At 40.3% G+C, this 14,433-nt stretch overlaps 1 protein-coding gene and 1 long non-coding RNA gene across 3 annotated transcripts in view; one reads left to right on the top strand and one right to left on the bottom strand.

The window, feature by feature from the left end:
* The window catches only part of PACS1 (phosphofurin acidic cluster sorting protein 1), a 151,510-nt gene that overhangs the window by 80,360 nt on the left and 56,717 nt on the right, over nucleotides 1-14,433 (bottom strand). The gene's annotated exons all lie outside the window — the stretch shown is intronic.
* LOC125930876 (uncharacterized) lies at nucleotides 7,799-8,401 on the top strand. The gene is made up of 2 exons (XR_007460281.1): nucleotides 7,799-8,030; nucleotides 8,274-8,401. It is a non-coding gene; the product is annotated as an uncharacterized LOC125930876 (long non-coding RNA).

Raw genomic sequence — 14,433 nt, forward strand, 5'->3', positions numbered from 1 at the left:
TTCCCAAGCTGAATATTATAAACTAAATCAGGGCAAACACTATGGCAATCTAATTTCTCATCCATTTCTTCCCTTAGGTTGGTGGTACAACATGACAGACGCACACAAAAGAGCAACAACCACCATAAAGGACTCTGAGGCAACCACAGCCAATGTAGATGAGTACACACAGTGAGGGCATCAGCCGCAAAACATCCCAAAACCAGACATCCACTATTCTTTATGCTCAGAGGCTGCTCCAAAACGCTTTCCCAGCATATTAGCGTCACAAGTGAGTAAGAAATAAGCCACCTGAGGAATGAAGAAGGTGGAAATGCCTCAGATAGCATCTCTTCCAGACAGCAAGATGCTTTAAATAATCCACACAAAGACTCTCGAAGCCAGTAGTCCATTACAAGTAGAGTTAACTGATAAGGTAGGATTGGTTACAAGAAGGTAATTCAATTGCAAGACTCTTGACAACACCATAATCTAATACTGCTTGGGAGGGAAATCACTCTTTTTGTTTGGCATATTCATTAACAGAACCACCTGACTGCAGTTTTAAAAATTCCATCAGGAGGGGCACCTGGGTGGCTCAGTCGGTTGAGAGACCAACTTCGACTCAGGTCACGATCTCACAGTTTGTGAGTTCGAGCCCCGCGTCAGGCTCTGTGCTGACAGCTCAGAGCCTGGAGCCTGCTTGGGATTCTGTGTCTCCCTCTCTCTCTGCCCCTCCCCTACTCATGCTCTGTCTCCTCTGTCTCAGAAATAAATAAACATTAAAAAAAATTTTTTTAATTCCATCAGGAATAAAAAAACCTCTTATAGTCTTTAGTCATTAGATTGACCTGACCTATCTATAAATAAAAACAATTTCTGGCCGGGGCGCCTGAGTGGCTCAGTGGGTTAAGCGACTGATTTTGGCTTGTATCATGATCTCCCGGTTCGTGAGTTCGAGTTCCACATTAGGCTCTGTGCTGATAGCTGGAAGCCTGGAGCCTGCTTCGGATTCTGTGTCTCCCTCTCTCTCTGCCCCTCCCCCAGTTACACTTTCTTTCTCTCTCTCTCTCAAAAATAAATAAACATTAAAAGAAATTTAAAACAATTTCTGGTTGGGGTGCCTGGGCAGCCGACCTCAATTCAGGTCATGATCTCACAGTTCATGGGCTCAGGACTGGCGTGAGGCTCTGTGCTGACAGTTCAGAGCCTGGAGTCTGCTTCGGATTCTATATCTCTCTCTCTCTCCCCACTCATGCTCTGTCTCTGTCTCTCAAAAATAAATAAATGTTAAAAAAACAAACAAACAAACAAACAATTTCTCGTCAAACCACACAGCCGGAGTCAAAGTAGGCTAAACTTTGGTTTGTTGAGTCATTTTATTTTCTCAGTGATGGCATACCAGATACAAATATCATTCATGGATTTGGAGCTTTCCCAGTGAAGGTGTCCACATGAAGTGGATAGAATGTGGACATCATTCAGATCAATGCAATGTCTCAGGGCTGTGCTAATGGTGTAAGTAGTGTTAGATGGCAGCTTGCTTGAACCCTTCTCCGCTCTTTTCAAGACTTCCATTTCCATTTGGCTTTAACGAACAGCTCTGAATTATAGAATGCATCAGGTTTATATCTGACAAAAATTATTTACTTCCTCTTTTTTATAAGCTGCTGGTTCAGAAGAGATAAAACATTCTACCTGGACTATAGAAAAAGAATATATTTGTCTCTCTATATATAATCTCAAAATCTTTTCAATGTTAATAATATTCGGGATGAGAAAACACCTTCCAGATCCACCAAGAGAGAATTTAAAGATATAAAAATAATAACATTGCATTAAATATATTAAAAGTTCAAGGTAAATAAACTTTAAGACTTTATAAAATAGAATAATACTGCAGCACAACAGACAACAAAATGTATAATGTACACAAAATATATGAATGCGATGAATTTATTCTCTGCAGCATTGTTTGCAATAGTAAGAAATTTGAAACAATTTAAGCATCTTTCCTTTTTTCCTAAATAAAATCCATGAAGTCTCTAAACATTCCCCTCATACTGGAGGAAAAAGTTCTTAACTAAAGGTCAGTCAAAAATCTTGTTTTTGGGGCGCCTGGGTGGCTCAGTCGGTTGAGCGTCCGACTTCGGCTCAGGTCACGATCTCGCGGTTCGTGAGTTCGAGCCCCACGTCGGGCTCTGGGCTGATGGCTCAGAGCCTGGAGCCTGCTTCCGATTCTGTCTCCCTCTCTCTCTGCCCCTCCCCCGTTCATGCTCTGTCTCTCTCTGTCCCAAAAATAAATAAACGTTAAAAAAAAAAAAAAAATCTTGTTTTTGCAGGGCCTCTGGGTGGCTCAGTCAGTTAAGCGCCCAACTCTTGGTTTTGGCTCAAGTCATGATCTCACAGTTCGTGAGTTCAAGCCCCGCATGGGGCTCCGCGCTGATGATGCAGAGCCTGCCTGGGACCTCTCTCTCCCTTTCTCTCTGCCCCTCCCCTGCTCATGCTTGTGCTCCCTCTGTCTCCTCCGTAAAAATAAACTTTAAAAACTAAAATAAATAATTTTTTAAAAATCTTTTTGTGTTCTAGATGAGAAGCTTCAGTATCACTTCAGAAACTTGTGAAAAATGCAGAATCCCAGGCCCTACCCCAGACCTACTGAATCAGAACCTGCATGTCAATAGATCCTGGTTATTCCTATGTACATTAAAGTTGGGGAAACAATGAATATAAACAATGCCCAAATAAGTCTTACAACTGACACTAAAATCCTAATCTCTTTCTAATATATGATGTTGCATCTCTTGATATAAGAAAGAGTGAGTGGTGGCCCTCTATCTACTAATGTCCACAGGACAGCCCGATACTGGCCAACATTTTTGTCACTCTTTCTCATCAAAGGCTTGGATAACGACATGAAAGAGATGCTTAATTTGCAGGTGGCACAAAGCAAGAGGCTGCTAATGCAAGAAGTAACAGAGTCAAACCACCTTGACAGGCTGAACATTTAACTATGGTAAGTATATAAAGAGTTTTACATTTAGGCTAAAAATTTCAATAATGAATGTGTAAGATGTGTGATGGTATTCTTGGCAGCAAAACACAGGAAAATCCTCGGAATATATCCACAAGTATGTCATGAATTTAACATAATGGGATTTCAAATCAGCAGGAGAAAATGAATAATAAATAGTACTGGAGGGTCGCCTGGTGGCTCAGTCAGTTAAGCATCTAACTCTTGATTTTGACCGAGGTCATGATCTCACAGTTCATGGGTTCGAGCTCCACATCGGGATTTTCTCTCTTTCTTTCTCTCTTTGCCTATTCCCTGCTCATGTGCGCATGCGCTCCCTCTCAAAGAAAGAAAAAAAGAAAGAAAGAAAGAAAGAAAGAAAGAAAGAAAGAAAGAAAGAAGGAAAGACCAACAGGCCAAGAGAAAGCTTAACCTGGAGAGACTGAGGCTGAGAGCTGACCTCCAATAGCTGAAGTGCATTCTTGTGAATTAAAAAATTGAGTCATTTCTTGCTATAAATGGTTGAATCAGGATTGGGGGTGGAAATTCCCATGAGTTAAATGTCAGCTGAGCATATAAAAGAACTTTCTAAGAATTAGCAGAGTCCATAAATGGATTCAGGCCAAGACTAAACAGCCAACTTCCAGGAAATTTTTGGAAGGAAGGACCACATTAGAAGGGAAACTAAGCTGTGTGATCATTGAGGTTCTGTCAAACTCTAAAATTATGTAAGTCCATCCCAAAGATCACACGGGCTCTGGAAAAGTAAGAGCATGAAATCAAATAATGACAGGCTCTCACAACTCCACAAACACTGAACACAAGAACACTTGTGGATATATTCCGATATGCTCATCACTCATAACTCTTTATCATAAGTACAGTAGTCTCTGGGGGAGGGGGAGAGGATATGAATGATTTGCTGAATCATGATTTCCTGTACTCAGGAGTATGATGAGCTTTTTTGTGGTAGTGGGGTTGAGCAATCCTGTTTCACTCACTCTCCTCTCCTAGGCTCCTCCATTATTGAAAATGAAAGCAGTTTTTTTTAATGAATATAATTTATTGTCAAGTTGGCTTACATACAACACTCAGTGCTCATCCCAACAAGAGTCTTCCTCAACACCCATCACCCATTTTCCCCTCTCCCCCACCCCCATCCACCCTCAGTTTGTTCTCTGTATTTAACAGTCTCTTGTGGTTTGCCTGCCTCCCTCCCTCTCTATTTGTAATTTTTCCCCCTTCCCTTCCCCTATGGTCTTCTGTTAAGTTTCTCAAGATCCACATGAGTGAAAACATATGACATCTGTCCTTCTCTGACTGATTTATTTCACTCAGCATAATACCTTCCAGTTCCATCCACGTGACTGCAAATGGCATGTTTTCATTAAAAGCAGAGTTTTGAAAGACAGTGAATTAGTGTTGGAGGGTTAAGTATGAAGTCTCCGTAGTATGGTTCTTTGTTGCATAAAACCCATAACCCATAACCCATAACCCATGGGAGCTACCTAGGTATCAATGTCACTTTCACTACAGTCTTATTATGAGCTAAAGAGCACAAACAAATAAATGATACGAGAATTCAACTTACAAACGGGTTGTATTCCAGAAGCTGGTTTGCAAGTCAGTTGGATAGAATTTGCAACAGCACTAAGAATGTGGAGAGCAGGAGAGAAGGAAAGCTAAGAGGAGGGTGGGTCCCTCAGCTAGCCTATATCAGTGCACACTCAATCCACAATGTATCTGAGATACTGAGCACCAGCATTTTTCCCAAATAGAAATACCACTGGAATATTAGTAGTTTATAAAGTGAAGTAAAGTTGAAGAACTGTTTTATTTACCTGGAATCCTAATGCTTAAGACAAAAGCTGAGAAGGTTAACAAAAATCTGTAAAGATTCTGAAAAGAACGTCTTATGTTATCTCAAAAGCTCTACAAGTCAGCAACAGTGAGTCTTTCTTGAGGTATCTAATTTCACTCCAAAATTAAATGCTTCCTTTTACCTTAATAAGGACATTCTGCTAAATACTTTTTAGCTGTGATTGGGCAAAGTTTTTAGTTCAAAACTGTAATGAAGAAAATGAGTGGGAAGAAGAAAGAAGATACTTTTGAGGTAAGAGAACAAATAAGAAGATCCCAAAGAGGAGATAAGAAGGATTATCTCAAGTAAAATTACCCAAAATGCAAGACAGAATAAAAGTCCATAAAGGATGGGGTAGGGAGAGAATTCTCCAGGAAAGGGAAAGAAGATGACACTGACCAAATTTCTGTCCAGGCCATCAGGGGGCACCATGATTCCAGGACAACTCAGCTATTACCAGGGTGTAGGGAGAAGAATCTAACTGGACTTTCATATTTATAAGACATTCCAAAATGGGAATACGATACTAAATTGTAAACCATGAGAAATGCTTTCATAGACAGGTTAATGGAGGGAAAAAAACATTAAAAAAAACAAACAAACAAAACTAGTTATCTGCCATTTGTTCCTATATTAGCTTATCCAAATCAGAAAGGACAGTGATAAGCAGTACCATTTGGTGTCCAGAAGGAAGGAAGGTCAGGGAAAGCTGAAGAAATTTCTTCATGGAGCTCTGCTGCTCTGAACTTAGGAAGGAGTCAGGATGGTCAAGGCAGCATAGAGTATGGCTGGGGCCCCTCAGACCCAGGTTGTGGTGCAGGGGGATTAAGCCAATGGGGATTTCAGATGAGGGCAGAGGTAAGAGACGAGAGCAATGACAATTTATATTCACCATAGGAATAAATATGTTTTATAGATATGTTAAAGCTAGCTTTTCATATCTCTGAGAAATGAGAATAAACATGGGGTAGATGTCACCGGCATCTGAAAAAGAAGGAGGTCAAATGTCTTGCTCAGTATCACACCTAATCAGGACAAGTATTACTGGTATAATGGTTTCACTTGTCTGGTTCTTTCCACTAGACATAGATAGATTCATTATTTAAAAAAAAAGCATTTTTTAAACAAAAAGCATTGTTTTAAGGTACATTTAACAAAAAAAAGTCTGCTAAATATCCTGGCCTGGACAATACATACAAGCAAATCTGTTTCTTCAGAAGCTACTCTGTGTGGTCCTCCTACCTCAGACCTCCTGGCAGGCAAAATCTAAGACATCTCTTCACCTATATTACCTCATGAACCATTAGCCTTACTAGCTGTTCTGACAACCTGGACCAGGGTTAGCAACATCCTTAGTCTTAAGTGTCAATCAACAGCGAGGCTTCCAACAGTCACTAGAGAAGCCAAAGAGGAGACCCAGAGGAGTGACAGCCAAAGGAAACACAAAGAGAAGTATAAGTATAAAAACAGAGAAGAAACTGGTATAGTAGTTTACTTTACAGAGTGCCACTCAAATTGTCATTCAGTGAGATCTCTCTTGCTAGTTGCTTTCATCTGTCCCTGCAGTGGAATAAGAATGGTTATTCATCCGTGCAATTTTAATAATATTGGCTTAAAATTTATGTAACATAACCAAAAATGTTAGAAATGCTGTTTTTACATCAACACTTGGTGTTTAGGAGTTCTCCCAGAGGAGGTAATGAGCTTTCAGAATTGTGGGGGCAGCTTTGTTCTGAGACAGGATGGGCACACACTGCCAGGGTGTCTGCTAGGCATTTTCATAAGTTATTTCATTTAATCTTCAAAAATATCAATAAGGAATGGGTCATTATCTCCACTCTATAAACAACAAAACACATACAGAAAAGATAAATGACTCACCTGAAGTTTTAAAACCAGTGACTGGCAGAGCCAGATTCAAACTGGAGACTGAAATGACAGCTGCCTTCCTCTCCCTGAGAAACAAAAAAGCAATTCCTCCCACCAGCAGTATATGGGCCACTTAGGACTGTCTGCACTGCAAGAGATACTGCCTCCAAAGTCCATTCATTCATTCAAAATAGATTTACTAACTGCCACCATGTGCTAGAGCAATGTTGCAAACACAGATACAACCATGAATGAGCCAGATTCAATGCCCTACTCTCATAAACCTAGCTGTGAAGCTGTGGGGGGAGGGAGGGAGTGATGCAGTGAATAAATATAATAAGCAACATAAATAATATCAGAGAGTAACAATGACTACCAAAGAGTGAGAAAAAGAGGGGAATGGGGCAAGGGTCCTGATTCAGACTGAGTAGTCAGGGAAGGCTACTTTGAGGGAGCAACATAAAGCCGAGAATGGCAGGCAAGAACCAGCTGTGCAGATAACTAGGGGTAGAATATTTGAGGTAAGGGAACTTCAAGTAAATTCTCTGAGGAAGAAAGAGGGTTGGTATGAAACAAAAAATAGACCTATTTGGCTGGAGCAGAATAGGGGAGAGAATAAGAGGTGAAGTTAGACGAACACACAGAGATAGGTCATATTGGTCTTGAGGCAAAGCTAAAGTGCTTGCATTTTATTCCATGATTGGAAATGAACAGAGATTTTTTTTTTTTTAAGCATGGAAGTGACATGTTCTGACCAGTGTTTATAAGAGGTTACTCTGTCTCCTAATGAACTGGAAGGAGGCCAGTGGGAAGGCCAATGCTGGAGTCCATAGGACAGATGATAGGTTTATAGTAGTAGCAGGTGGCATTGAAAAGACAGGGACAGGGGTACCTGGGTGGCTCAGTCAGTTGAGCATCTGACTCTTGATTTCAGCTCAGGTCATGATCCCAGGGTTGTGGGATTGAGCCCTGCGTCGGGCTCCATGCTAAACATGGAGTCTTCTTAAGATTCTCCTCTCTCTCTCCCTCCCTCTGCCTCTCTCCCCCACTCACTCACGCTCTCTCTCTCTCTAAAAAACATTTCATTAAAAAAAGGAAAAGACAGGGACGTATTTAAGATATATTTTGGAGCTAGAATGTATAGCACTTGCTGACAGGCTAGATGTGAAGAACATGAAAAAGGAAAGAAGCAATGACTTTTAGGCTGTTGGCTTAAGCAATGGGGTGGAGGGTGGTGCCCATTTCCTTTGATGAATAAAGGCTAGAAGATATTTTTTGTTTTTAATAGGGAAAGGATAAAATAAAGAGGTCTGTTGGGGCGCCTGGGTGGCGCAGTCGGTTAAGCATCCGACTTCAGCCAGGTCACGATCTCGCGGTCCGTGAGTTCGAGCCCCGCGTCAGGCTCTGGGCTGATGGCTCAGAGCCTGGAGCCTGTTTCCGATTCTGTGTCTCCCTCTCTCTCTGACCCTCCCCCGTTCATGCTCTGTCTCTCTCTGTCCCAAAAATAAAATAAAAAAATTAAAAAAAAAAAAATAAAAAAAAAATAAAGAGGTCTGTTATAGCAATGCTAAATTTGAGATATCAGAGACTCAGAGCTATCAGGCAGGCAGTGGGTAAACTGATTCAGAGATCGATGAAAAAATCAAACTGGAGATATAAATTTAAGAGACACCTAAAAACCTAATGTGTTTCTTCTAATTAGAAGAAACTTTAGGGTAATTTCTTAATGACCTGAAGATAGGAAAAGATTTCTTTAAAAAGTTATCAAAAAGCACAAATCTTGGGGCGCCTGGGTGGCTCAGTCGGCATCCAGTTTCGGCTCAGGTCATGATCTCACAGTTTGGGAGTTAGAGCCCCGCATCAGGCTCTCTGCTATCAGCACAGATCCCACTTCAGATCCTCTGTCCCCTCTCTGCCCCTCCCCTGCTCACACTTTCTCTCTCTCAAAAATAAACATTAAAAAAAAAAACCACAAATCTTTATACTTAGAAACACTGAAGGAAATGACTATATCAAAATGAAGGACTTCTGTTGAATAAAAGGCATTATGCACAAAGTTAACAGATGAGGGAAGGCCAGGAGAAGACGTCGACAACGTTTGTAACTGACCTAGGATTAATATCTAGAACATATAAGAAACTTCACTGGAAAAATGAGAAAATGACATGACCAGGTCATTCATTAAAAGAGATATCCAAAGATGAATATATACAGAGACCTCGTCCTCACTAGTAATCATAGAAATATAAATTAAAACAAGATAATACATTACATCCACCAAATTGACAAAAGTTCAAAAGACAGATAGCAAGTGCTGCACTTTGTAGTGGGAATTTAAAGGGAGCAATCATGTAATAATCAGTGAAACTGAGTATTCTCTGTGACCTAACAATTACACTTGTTGGTATTTAGCTAGAGAAACTCTCGTACAAGTCTTTAAATAGATACATATATGAGGGCTTTCATCAGAGCATTGTTTGCGGTGCAGAGAGTAGGAGAACAAACTAGGTGTCCATCGCTAAAGGAACAAATAAATAAAAGGTGGTGGATGCTAGTGATAAAACACAATGAAACAGCTAAATGCAACATATAAACACAACCACATGGACAGAACTTAAAAAACAGAGTTAAATAAAAAAGGATCAGAATGAGAATTATGACATAATACTATCTATATAAATTTATAAAAAATACCATATAGGGATACAAACGTATCCAAGGAAAAATACTAAACACATGAGAAAAGATGCCAATGGGGACGGAAGTGGGAGAAAAGACAGAAAATGACAATAATGAGAAATAATAAAACAAGGAAGCAGTCTTGTAGTATCAATATAAAGTTCTATGAACTGAGTTGTATAATAAACTCTGCATTTGAGAACCAAAAAAAATAACAAACTTGCAGGGCAACGGAATGTTCCTTCTGTTCCAACTATCTTTCTCAAAGTGCCTGTCATTCCGGCAGTTGATTCATTAGATAAGGAAGGGAGCCAGAAGGGAGAAAGGAGGGCACCATGCCATAGTATAGATGTGGCCACACTGTAACATGCACCCACCTTTACCACGGCATTTATGCATTTATCAGAGTGCTGAGAGTGTGTGTGTGTGTGTGTGTGTGTGTACACACACAATTATCTTCACACCCTGAGAGTTAGGTCCTTAAGGGTAGAACTCATCTTCATAAACCCAGAACTCAGCACAGTGGATGCGACAAAAAACATAGTATAAATGCTGACTGGGTGACCGGTTTTGTTGCTTGGTAGACTGGATGAAAAATCAAAATTAGAACCCAACTTAACTGTTTTCAACTCAGGTGTACATTTAGTACAGCTATTATAATTCTTGACTCTTATAATGTAGCCAAATGCATGTTCAATAAGTTATCACTGGAGATGGCTAGGTCATCTAGATGCTAGATGTCCCTACGTTGCTAGCATTATTTCTTCTAGCATTAAAACACATGCCCATTTGGATGACAGATACATGAACAAACATATCACAAAAGTAAACTCTACGGCTTCAAGGAAACATCAGAGATGCTACAGCAAAATCAGAAGTGTGAATGATAAAAAATTTTAAGTAGGGGGAAAAATAGAAATGTAGTACAAGTCAGATGATTCCTACTACCTGGCAGTGCTAGGTAGCATTAAACCACTGAAATTACTATTTGACACTGTATGCACAACATGTGAAAGCCCTCTGTGCTAACTTTTAATCACTTTTTTTAAATTAAAATTTTCTTTTTTATTTGAGAGAAAGAGAGCATATGTGCAAGCAGGGAAGAGGGGCAGAGGGAGACAGAATCCCAAGCAGTTTCCATGCCCAGTGCAGAGCCTAACCAGGGCTTGATCCCACAACCCTGAGATCATGACCTGAGCCAAAACCAAGAGTCAGACGCTCAACCAACTGAGCCATCCAGTATAAAAATTTAATCAATTTTAGGGGCGCCTGGGTGGCTCAGTCGGTTGAGCGGCCGACTTCGGCTCAGGTCACGATCTCATACTCCGTGAGTTCGAGCCCCGCGTTGGGCTCTGTGCTGACCTCTCAGAGCCTGGAGCCTGTTTCAGATTCTGTGTCTCCCTCTCTCTGACCCTCCCCCGTTCATGCTCTGTCTCTCTCTGTCTCAAAAATAAACGTTAAAAAAAAATTTTTTTTTAATTTAAAAAAAATAAAAATTTAATCAATTTTAATTAATTAAAAATTAATCCATCTTTTAAAGTTTTTATTTATTTATTTTGAGAGAGACAGAGACAGTGTGAATAGGGGAGGGACAGAGAGAGAGAGGGAGAGGGAGAGAGTGAGAGAGAGAGACAGAGAGAGAGAGAATGAATCCCAAGCAGACTCTGCACCGTCAGCTCGCAGCCCAATGTGAGCCCCCAAAATTCATCAAATTTTAAATCAACTTAATTACAGCATAACTTATATACAATAAAAGGTACCCATTTTAAATGAACAGTTTAGTTAAGTTTAAATGTATGCACCGTGTAACCACCACCATGGTCAAAATATAGACCACTTCTATCACCCCAAAAGTTCCTTCATGTCCCTCTGTAGATAGTCCACTCCTCTGTCCCTGGCTCCAGGTGAATGCTGATTACCTTAGGTCAAGATAGCCATTTTTATATACTTAACATAAAACAGGTTTAATTTTATATTGGGAAAATTTCAAACACACAGTAGAAGGGTATAATGAACCTGATATAACTAACACTCAGCTTCAACAATTTTTAATGCATGACCAATCCTGTTATCACCCATACTCTTGCCCACACCCCTACTTGCATTGTTCTTAAGCAAATCCTAGACACCATTTCTGTTCTCATGTAAATACATATATATATATATATACACACACATATGTATTTTTTTTTTATATTGAGAGAGAGAGAGAAAGAGAGAGGGCATACGGACACAAGCAGGGGAGCAGCAGAGGGAGAGGGAGAATCCCAAGCAGGCTCCATGCTCAGTACAGAGCCCCATGCCGGTTCAATCCCACATCCCACAACTATAAGAGCATGACCTGAGCTGAAATCAAGAGTCGGATGCTTAACCAACTGAGCCACCCAGGAACCTCATATGTAAATATTTTAATACGTAGCTCTAAAAGATATTCTTTCAAAACATATCCATAATCCCATCGTCATTTAAAATAACTGACCATAAGTTTCTCAAGACTATCAAATAATCGGTCAATATTCACACATTTCTCAGGTTGCCTCACATTTTTTCCTTCATTTTGTTTTCTAAATCAGAGCCCTATATTACCATTGGCTCATTTATGTCTTAAGTCTGTTTTCATCTATAAGTACCCCTTCTATCCTTTCCCCCCTTATAATTTATTTGTTAAAGAAACTAGTTTATTTGTCCTATAAAATCCTTATAGTTTGGAATATACTGACTGCAGCCGTAAAAAACATTTACCATGTTCTCTGTTCCCTTGCATTCCATACAAATTTGTAGTAAGATGTAGAGGTTTTAACAAGCTCAGGTTGGCAAGGCTGCTTTACTATCAGGAGACACATACACATACACACACACACATACATACACACACACAGTCTAATATTCTCTTTTTGTCTCACTTTTGGAAAAACATAGTCTTTTCCTCAACTAATTGAAAATAAAAGCAATTATTACAGGGTATAAGACTCCTTTAATCGAGAGAAATGCAAGACATCAATCCCCATTAAACACACTGCTTCTGGACTAGAGTCATTCCTACAAAGAAGAGTACTCACTGAGTCATCGTTTGAAATTTTAGATGGTTCTAACCACTGTATCCACATGTCGCTTATTTGAAGTTATACATAACATAAACTTCCATGTTCAAATCTTGTGTATGTCATAGCTCCTCCTGTTATATTTTTAGCTCCTGAGAGAAGAGAGACAGTCTTACACCTCTACTCAGTTCCTAACACAGACAGCCCTGCACACAGATGAGAATGATAACCATGGAGTTCTCAGCTGAGGAAAGGCCCTTCTCTCTCCTTGGTGCAGTCCAGCTTCTTTTATCCATTCTTCACAACTTTCCTCCAGAGTCTGCACCATCCACATTTTATCAACCAGAAAGCAGAGGCACATAGAAATATGAACAGTGAATCAACGGAAGCTTACAATAACTCAAAATCACTGGTCGTTCAGGAAAACCTGCTGAGTTAAGTAGTGTTTCTACTTTAATGACTCCTCCTTCCCTTCAGGGAAATATGCGAGTCTACACAATATGAGTCTTTGAGAGAAAAAGCTGTGGATATTGCGTAGACAAAGAACCAGAGGGCCGGTAATGGGACCTTCCTGCTCTCTTTGGCAGGACAAGTCCCTGCTTGACAAGAACCAAGTTATCACAAATGGGAGTAAGAATCAGTTTAATTAAAGAGACAGGCCATAAGGAGTGCCTGGCTGGCTCAGTCGGTGGAACATGTGATTCTTGATCTCAAAATTGTGAGTCTGAGGCCCATGTTAGGTGTAGAGATTACTTAAAAATAAAATCTTTAAAAAAAAGGTGGGGGGGGGGGAGATAAGTCATGAAATTTGGGATGGGGAAGAAGAGTTTAGATTCTCACCTCACCAAAGTCCAGTGTTGAAGCGTGTTATTATGGCACTATGCAGAGGAAGTTAAGAGTCATTAGCAGAACACTGGGGCCTCTCCTTCCCATTTTGATAAAACCCTCTGCCACCTGCAGCAAAGTGTTGCACTCATAGCTACTGGGCCCTCCGTTGCCAGTCACCTCCCACTCATCTCTGTGCTTGGCTGGTTCTTTACTGCCTCCAGAAATAAAAGTTAGAACATTAGACTTGCTATGCCAGCAATCACTACCTGGTAACATAAAATCCAGAAGCACAGGCCTATACTTACTAACAGCATAACCTCCAACAAAAGGATAGAGCTCTCACTCATCCCTGCCCCCACGCCTGGACAAGCACAGATTAAATTAAGAATTCTCAAAATTCCCAATGGTGTCAAAAGCATTTAAAGTTGCCAGGTCAAAGATTCATTTTTTCAGCAGACAACCACAAAGGATTTCAGTGCTACATACAGTGTAAATGATTGTAAGAAATTCTAAATATGGACAGATCAGTAATTTAAACTCTTTTTCTAATGGCTGATACCTTCTTTTCAGTTCAATATCTGATTCTAAGTCAGACTCCAATTAAGGAAAGCAAGACCCAGTTTTCTGGTTCCACTGGGATTTACTCATTCAGGGATTACCTGTCTGCCAGTTGTGAATCTGTTTCCAGTCGATACTCTACTGAAAACTGTCGTGACTAACCAATGTGTTTCAGAACAAGGAAACACCCTGGTTACTAGGAGTCAAGGGCAAAGTAAAGCCCACAACAAGGAACTCTCACTCCTGGTCTGGTGCTTTCCCCAGCAGGCCACTGCCATTGTCTTGAACCAACTGTGTAAAGTCTGAAAATCAACCTACCTAGGTTCTTGATTTCCTCTTCAGAAAAGTGAGACCAGCTGATCTTTAAAACCTATCTCTATTCCAAGATTCTACAATTCTTTTGACAAATATGTGCAAATCATATGCCAAGCATAGAAGTGTGCACAAAAAATCAGAAGTAAACTTGGAAGAGCCGCCAACAGGAGACATGTACAAAAAATAAAATGCAAAGAAGAGAAAGTCCATGACAGGGGCGCCTGGGTGGCTCAGTCAGTTGAGCCTGAGTGTCCAACTCTTGCTTTCAGCTCAGGTCATGATCTCACGAT

The sequence above is a fragment of the Panthera uncia genome, chromosome D1, assembly GCF_023721935.1.
Source record: "Panthera uncia isolate 11264 chromosome D1, Puncia_PCG_1.0, whole genome shotgun sequence".
Taxonomy (NCBI): domain Eukaryota; kingdom Metazoa; phylum Chordata; class Mammalia; order Carnivora; family Felidae; genus Panthera; species Panthera uncia.